Genomic DNA, 7,698 nt, shown 5'->3' with positions numbered 1-7,698 from the left:
TTTGGTCTGTCCACAAGAGTATATAATTTTTAATTTTGGAAACATTTTCTCTCTATTGAGGTATGACCCATTCTCCATTAACACTACTTTAATTAATTTTTCTTTCTATCTATCTTACTTTACTAATTGTATATTAAAACTCATACCCAACCAAAAGTGTATACTCTCTGCCCACAAGAATACACACTTATTCTTTTTAGTTCGTCCCACAAGAATACACACTTTCTAATTTTGAAAACTCTTTTCTCTCTAATGAGGCAGCACCCACTTTCCACTAACAATATTTTAATTACTTTTTCTCTCTATATCTCTCTTACTTTACCAATTTTGCATTAAAACTCGTGCTGAACCCAAAGTGCATATTCTTTAAGGACGGAAGAGGTATTTATTTATTATTTTTATGATAAATTGATCTTGTCGAATGCAACATCTGGATAACAAGTTTACAACTTGCAGCCTCTCTTTGAGTTGTGCATACCCCATTTGCTGTTGGATCCACATTGGATTTTGTTTGTCATCAAGATCTCACTCATTGTTTTTATTTACAAGGATGGTATTGTCATTCGAGAAGGGAAATAATACTATTTTGATACAATTCTTTTTAAAGAGGAAAATATTAGTACTTTTAATTTACAAAATCAATATTTTTATTCTATAAAAAAATGTCTCGAACAATACCATCACTCAACCTCTACAATTAGGTCATTTAAAAAAAGTTAATTGTAATATCAGTGTGACAATTGATATGCAATAGGTATTCGGTATTCCGACACTGAGAAATGGACCTCATGACATTTTAATGATATTTTACAATATTTAAGAACATTCATCTTAAACGAAAATATTATGCGACAGTAGATAATATATTTCAATTAGTTGTCGATTACGAGGTATACTTAACCCTATATTATACATATAGTGAAAGAGCTTTCATAGTTTTTCTTGTACGCAATTATTTCTGAATTAATGAAATTAAGTAACGATTAACTATGCAACAGTAGTTGCAACTGCATCGAATCAATTATTTGGGTAGTTGCCGTTTTCTTTCTTTTTAATCAAGTACGATTTTTCTCTTCAACCGATGCATGCCAATCGTTGGATTAATTTAACATTATTCAAATCTGTTTTTTTTTTGAAGAAACAACATTAATCAAATCTAAATGCATCCTTTATTCAAATCTACTTAGAAGGAAGTGAAGATATTTAGGCATCGTAGATTCATTAAAAATGGATAAATAAAGGCATAAATTAAAGCCTATTAAGGCAAAGATGCTCTCAAAAGGAGACTCAAAAAAGATGACTTATCAATATTTATATTATCTTCCATCTTTTTCAACTTTATCAACGGTGTCTTTCTCTTTTCTCAAGTGTTAGAGCATCCACAACGGTGTCTTTGCCGACGGGCGTGCTCTAGCCGTCGGCAAGGACAAGCACTGTTCGTCGCTGTGCTCTTGCCGACGACAAGGACAAGCCCTGTCCGCCGCTGTGCTCTTGCCGACGGCAGGGCGCTGCTCTATGCATAGAGCACGTTCGTGTCAACGGCAAGAGCACGAGGCGTCGACGTGGCATGCTCTGATTGGCCCGTTGGTTTATCATTTTTTATTATTATTTTTAAAAAATCAAACAAATCTGTAAAATTCAGATTTAATAAAAAAAATATTTTCCCACTTCCTAATAACATATATCCATTTTTCCACACTTTTAATTTATTTTTTTTATTATTTTTACCTCAAAATTCATAGTTCCATCTATAAATACTCTCATTTCAAACACAAAAAAATGACACTATACCAAACAATTATCTCAATCTCAATTTTTAGGATTTTAATTATATAATTTTTTAATTTTTAGGATTTTAATTATGTAATTTTTAATTTTTAGGATTTTAATTATGTCATTTTTTATTTTTTTTTTATAATTTGTAATTTTATTCCGGGTAATTTTAATGCATTTTAATATTGCGGAAATGTTTTTATTTAAATTGAATGATAGAATGGTGGGACCCTTGAGCTTGTCCTTACGGAAGAGCACAGATGTGGGTGTTGTGCTTTTGCCTAAGAGCCGTGAGTAAAAGTGGATCCGGGCCCACATCCATGCTCGTTGGCAAGAGCACGGATGTGAATGCTCTTATTATGTGCTAAATTAATTAGATTAGAGGGGTGGAACTATTTCTTTGTTAAAGATAATAAAAATTATAATCGTGAAAGTAGATGTATATTATTTGATGAAATTGGAGCCTCGATTGCCCGTACCATCACCATCACTGCTTCATAAGTGATGGCTACATCTATTTAATCAATATTGTCGTATTTATCTTCACTCATTATTATTCTGCATTTTTTTTGTTTGTTTTTGTTTAATTTTTTAAGGTGGTTGGGCGATGTGCAGGAACAAAAGATTGAACTTAATTAAGCTTGTGCACGAGACTATGATTAAAACTCTGTTCTGATTATTTAAAAACAAATCGATCTGTACTGTATTTGAAATAATATTTGTTGTTTATATTATTGAGTATTCTCGAATCAAATTGTACCAATTCTTTTGGTACCAATTTTAAATGCTCTTTATGCTCTCTGCAAATAGTAGCTAGTCAACTTCCCCTCCCCAAATAAATAGAGAATAGTAATATTTTATGCATTGGAGAATTAGATTGAAAATTTTCTCTTCGGCGATAGATTGGAGAAAATATTATTGATACAGATTCTATTTAGTTATTTCCTTATATATCAATAATTAGATTAACTTTATAAAAAGAGTTAATAGTTTATTGAGTTGATCTCTTGTACGTGCACAGTTTCCAACTCTAACCACAATTTACTTATTTATTTATTTTAAATATTATTTACTTAATTTTAAACAATATTGAATAAATTATAATAGCTCTTATTTTAGGTGATAGCTCACGAGGGGGAACTCACATTAACTTTGTCTAATAATATGTGTACCTGCAATATGATTGGTACGACCAATTTTGATCTACACCTTACTGGTGACAATAAAGTTCCGATACTCGTGGAGTCTAATTTGCCTTTTTATACAAGATTCATTCTCATCATTTCATTTTCTACATCTTAAATTGAGTATCAAGAAACACTAACTTGCTTCGAACTTGAACTGAGTATCAAGAAACCCTAAACTATTCGGGTTAAATCTTTCAAGAATCTTATTAATAATGTAAGCCACTTGCAAAAAATATAATTTATCTGTCACTTTATGGTACTTAATTTACATGTCTAAAATTTGATTAACCTCTCTAAGATATTTAATGAAAAATCATTCAAATAATTATTTTTTTCAAGTTATTCATCTCCTTTCCATCACTCCAGAGTTAATTGTCGTATACAACATATCCTCCTTATCTTGAGCTACTATCATAGTTCCCCTTGGTAATCTTCCCATTGATGCAACCTAACATCGTCACGTACGCTTATGCATCAAGCTGCCCAATCGAAAATAAATTTCCATGTAATTCGAGAATGACTCCATTCAATTTTATCACAGATCCATTGGATGTAATTACCTTCACTTTTTCAATTTCTACGACATACAAGAGCACGTCATCAGCTAGATGTATCTTTCCAAAATTGCCAGAAATGTGGTCTTCCATTATGTCCAGAATCTCGTACTCACAATTCCATTGGACTACTCACACTCAAGACCAACGTCTCGCCATCGTCATCAGACATGGTAGCGTTTGATGTCTTCACCAACCATCAGATCCATTACTTTGTAATTGAACTTAGTCGATATCAAGGACGGATCTATATGTATATCACAAGGGGCTAATGCCCCGCCTCAAAAAAATCATTTATGCTATTTTAATCATTATTTTTAAAATTTTTTAAAAAATACCTTTATAAATGTCTCTTCTTAAATCCTTAAAATGTTTTTATATATATATTTGCCCCAATTATATAGAATTTCTGGCTCCGCCCCTGGTTTATATTCAACAAATTTTATATCAACTAAGTTCAGTTACGCTGTAATCATGTGAAACACGTTGAGATGTTGTTGCAATGGTTTTCTGATACATCATCTACAAGGTCTTCATAATCTCATTCGTCGTCGATGTTGTAGTCGTATGGTACATCATATCAATGGACAATGATAGCCAAATCGTGCTCATCGTTTTTTTTGTCCAATAGCCCCTACTTGTCTTATTCTATCTTTCGAGCTTTGGATTTTATTGGTTGTATCTTTACAGTACAGGTAATCCTCGATTTGTATTTTCCAAAATCTGAAATTGATCCGTTAAATTTCTCCATAGCAATGTTTTCGTCGATCTCCATTGTGAATTCTATTGCTTGAACCTTAGGCCCTTTGATACGGGAACACACCCGACAACAATCACAGAAGCGCAAGGGGACGAAGTGAGACGGGAGGAAGGCTGCGAGGTACTGAGAGCAGAGGAGAATCAGTTGGTGTTTGAAACTGCAGGGGAAGAAAGAGCGCCAGCGGCAGTGCCGAGCAGGAGCGACCGGCCACGACGGGAGTCGAGACCTCCAGTGAAGTATGGAGACTTCGTGGTCGCACGGAAAAAGCGTTGAAGATTCAGACGTGGAGAGTTATTTTGCTTTCTTTAATATTAGTATTTATTTTGGATGTTGCTATTTCATTATTTGGACCGATTTAATTAAAGTTTAGAGTCGAGCCCAATAAGCTCCTTTCCGGGTTTTCTTGGTGATTCTTTCCCGGATCGCAAAAGAGAGTCGAATCATCTAGGGTCCTTAGATTATAAAAGGGGATTGTGTTATGAATTGTTCATCAAGAAATAACATATTTTTCCTACTCCTCGTTGTTTTACTTTCCGTCAACCCTAATATTGGAGCTGATCGCGGGGCAAGCCCGTGACGTCCACGTTATCCATCCCGTCGTCGACTGCTCGTCGCCGACGAATCCGCGTTGAGGGAGTCTTCTCTTAACAACCTTGATACCAGTTGTTTGGAATTGAACATAAATAATCATAAGTATAAAAGAGACAAAACGCAAGGAATTGTTTTTCCAGTTCTATACAATGTGTTTCTATATAAGGGGTGGGGCGATGTTAAGCCAAAGATTTCATATTACTTTTACAACGAAAGAGTAGCTCCATTTGTAAGAAAAATAAAGAATCCTAATTCTTGCCACTCTATGAAATTGAGTATAATTCTAGATATGATAGAAAATTATTAAAACTACATGATTAACAGATTATTGTAAACAAAAGTCATTATATACTTAATTTGTACATGGATTCAACAAAACATTATGGTTTCAACCGAAACTTAAACCGATTGATGGCAGACAGGCAAGCTGAGAGCTGATTTTGGACAAAACTTAAGATCACAATTCAATCAATTAAGTTTAATTATTTTTTCTCGGAAGCGAAAAAAGGAAAATAAAAAGAAAGAGATATGAAGGATGCATATATATATATATATATATGGATGTATTCATTTCCTTTTTTATCTTTTGTTCTATTGTTCTTTTTAATCTCAGCCCCACGATTTTATCATCCGACGGTTAGATTGATGCTACGTGTCATTTAATAATGCAGATTTTCAGTTGAATAATGCACGCCGACTAATAATGCACCATTATAGTGTAATAATGCAGATTTTCAGTTGAATAATGCACACCGACTAATAATGCAAATCATCACAACCATCCAATTCAAGGATCCAAGGGCTGTGATTAAAAAGAAGATTGGACTGAAAAGCTGCGAAGGACTTTAACATATATATATATATATATATATATATATATATATATATATATATATATATAGGGTCTTCATCTACCAAAATCAGTCCTTAAGTATAGAAATACAGACCATATCTAGACCGTCAGATCTGGAGATTAATGGCTAAGATCTGGAGTGACTCCTCGTTTTATATGGGTCATAATAAGGCCGATCTATGTCATGTTAGGGGTAATTTAGGAAACAAACATATTAATAACTGTCGTTCCGTTTTTAGGCCCTGATTAATTGGGATTGGGAGTAATTACTGCACACGTTCCATTCTATTTCACTCTCTTTCAACAAAAACTCTCCAATCTCCCTCAAATCTTCTTCTTCTACCACCAAATCAACAAAAAATCATTCAACAAAAAATCGTCTCGGCCCCTCAAAATCGTCGTCTCCTCCACAGATTCGTCTTCTCCTCCACAAAAATGTCGCCTCCTCAAAAACCCTATTCCTACTCCAGAAAATCGACGGAGAAGGGGAACCAAAACCTACTTTACCACCAAATCAACAAAAACCCTTCTCCAAATCAACAAAAACCCTTCTCCAAATCAAAGCGTCTCCACCTCAAAACCGTCGTCTCCTCCACAAAATCGTTGTCTCCACCAGAAAATCGAATCCTCCACGATTTTGGAAGACGGTGAACCAAAAGCCTACTTCAACAATGGTGGACACTCGAGCATCTGGATCTGCTAGTCATGACGGAAAAAGTTAGTAAGATTTTGTTCAACGCTTGACTTAAATTTGACTAAATCAGGCAAAATTGTCACTTTAATTGGTTGTTCGGCACGTAGTGTATCAGAGAACGAACGTGAAGAAGAAGATTTTGCGGATCCCTAAAGCACCGAAATGTATGTCGATTTCATTTTCTGGGATTTGGATGCATGTAGTTTTGTTTCGATTTTGGAACTTTGGTATTTAATTGTGGTTTTTTGTTCCATAAGCAAAAGGTCAAACCTCTTCAATGGCTCAAGTTTTCGTTTAGTATGACCCAAAAATCGTAGTTGACGATTTTGGTTATTATTAGTGTATTCGTCGGTCGTATGACCCAGTGCCAGCTTATTATGCCCCAATTTAACCAAATGTTTCTATGACTGAAATCCCCGTTTAGTATGACCCAAAAATATATCTAATGTTTTTGGTTATTGGTAGCGTATACTTTGGTCGTATAACCTAGTTCCAGCTTATTATGACCCAATTTAACCATATGTTTCCATGACTAAAATATATTATTAGTATGACCCAATAGCATAGTTGAGGTTTTTGGTTATTGTTAATGTATTGTTTGGTCGTACTAATATTTGCAACCCATGTTTTGCAGAGGACGTTCTTTTGTAAGTATTTAACAATGATTGGTTGTCACAATCAATGCAAATCAGTGATCAACGCACCTATTCAGAGGTTGAAAATGAGTTGGACAACGACAGACAATGTTGATGACAACAGGGTTTATTTGCTTAGACACCTTGAAGTCTACATGGGTGAAAGAGAGGGTCAATGACTTTTGAATGCTTTCCTCTTGTTTTTTGTAGACGATAGCCCATGCGATGAATATTACTCGATACATTGGGTCACAATAAATCAATATTTGAGTTATAGAATTGTTAGGTTAATTTGTGTCATAATATACCAACATTCGAGGCATGACGTAAAACTACTCAGTACCAGCATGCCTCATACAATTTGATCGAAATGTTCGCATGAAACAAACTTATTGGAAGTACGACCGAAGAATATTCTCGTGTTCTGAACATATTAAAAAACCAAATACGCGATTGTAATCAAGTTTTAAACATATTAAAAAAGCTAGCAAGACAGAAGAATGCAAACACAATAACTAAAAACAATAGTTATGCTTTTGGGTCATGCTAAACGACGTTTTGAGTCATGAAAATATGTGGGTATATTGGGTCATAATAATCCAATATTCAAGTCATGCCATAAAACTACTGTTTTGTATGCCAACAACTTAA

General features: G+C 34.2%; 2 long non-coding RNA genes across 2 annotated transcripts; both read left to right on the top strand.

Moving 5' to 3' along the window:
• Positions 1 to 4,110: 4,110 nt before the first annotated feature.
• LOC121803433 lies at positions 4,111 to 4,788 on the top strand. Its single transcript, XR_006051006.1, has 2 exons — positions 4,111 to 4,209; positions 4,316 to 4,788. It is a non-coding gene; the product is annotated as an uncharacterized LOC121803433 (long non-coding RNA).
• A 1,131-nt stretch (positions 4,789 to 5,919) lies between these two features.
• Positions 5,920 to 7,326, top strand: LOC121803204. The gene is made up of 3 exons (XR_006050934.1): positions 5,920 to 6,435; positions 6,520 to 6,576; positions 7,047 to 7,326. It is a non-coding gene; the product is annotated as an uncharacterized LOC121803204 (long non-coding RNA).
• The last annotated feature ends 372 nt before the right edge of the window (positions 7,327 to 7,698 follow it).

Source organism: Salvia splendens, chromosome 5 (assembly GCF_004379255.2).
Source record: "Salvia splendens isolate huo1 chromosome 5, SspV2, whole genome shotgun sequence".
Taxonomy (NCBI): Eukaryota; Viridiplantae; Streptophyta; class Magnoliopsida; order Lamiales; family Lamiaceae; genus Salvia; species Salvia splendens.
Note: the sequence above shows the minus strand (reverse complement) of the source record. Positions and strands in the feature narration are given on the sequence as shown.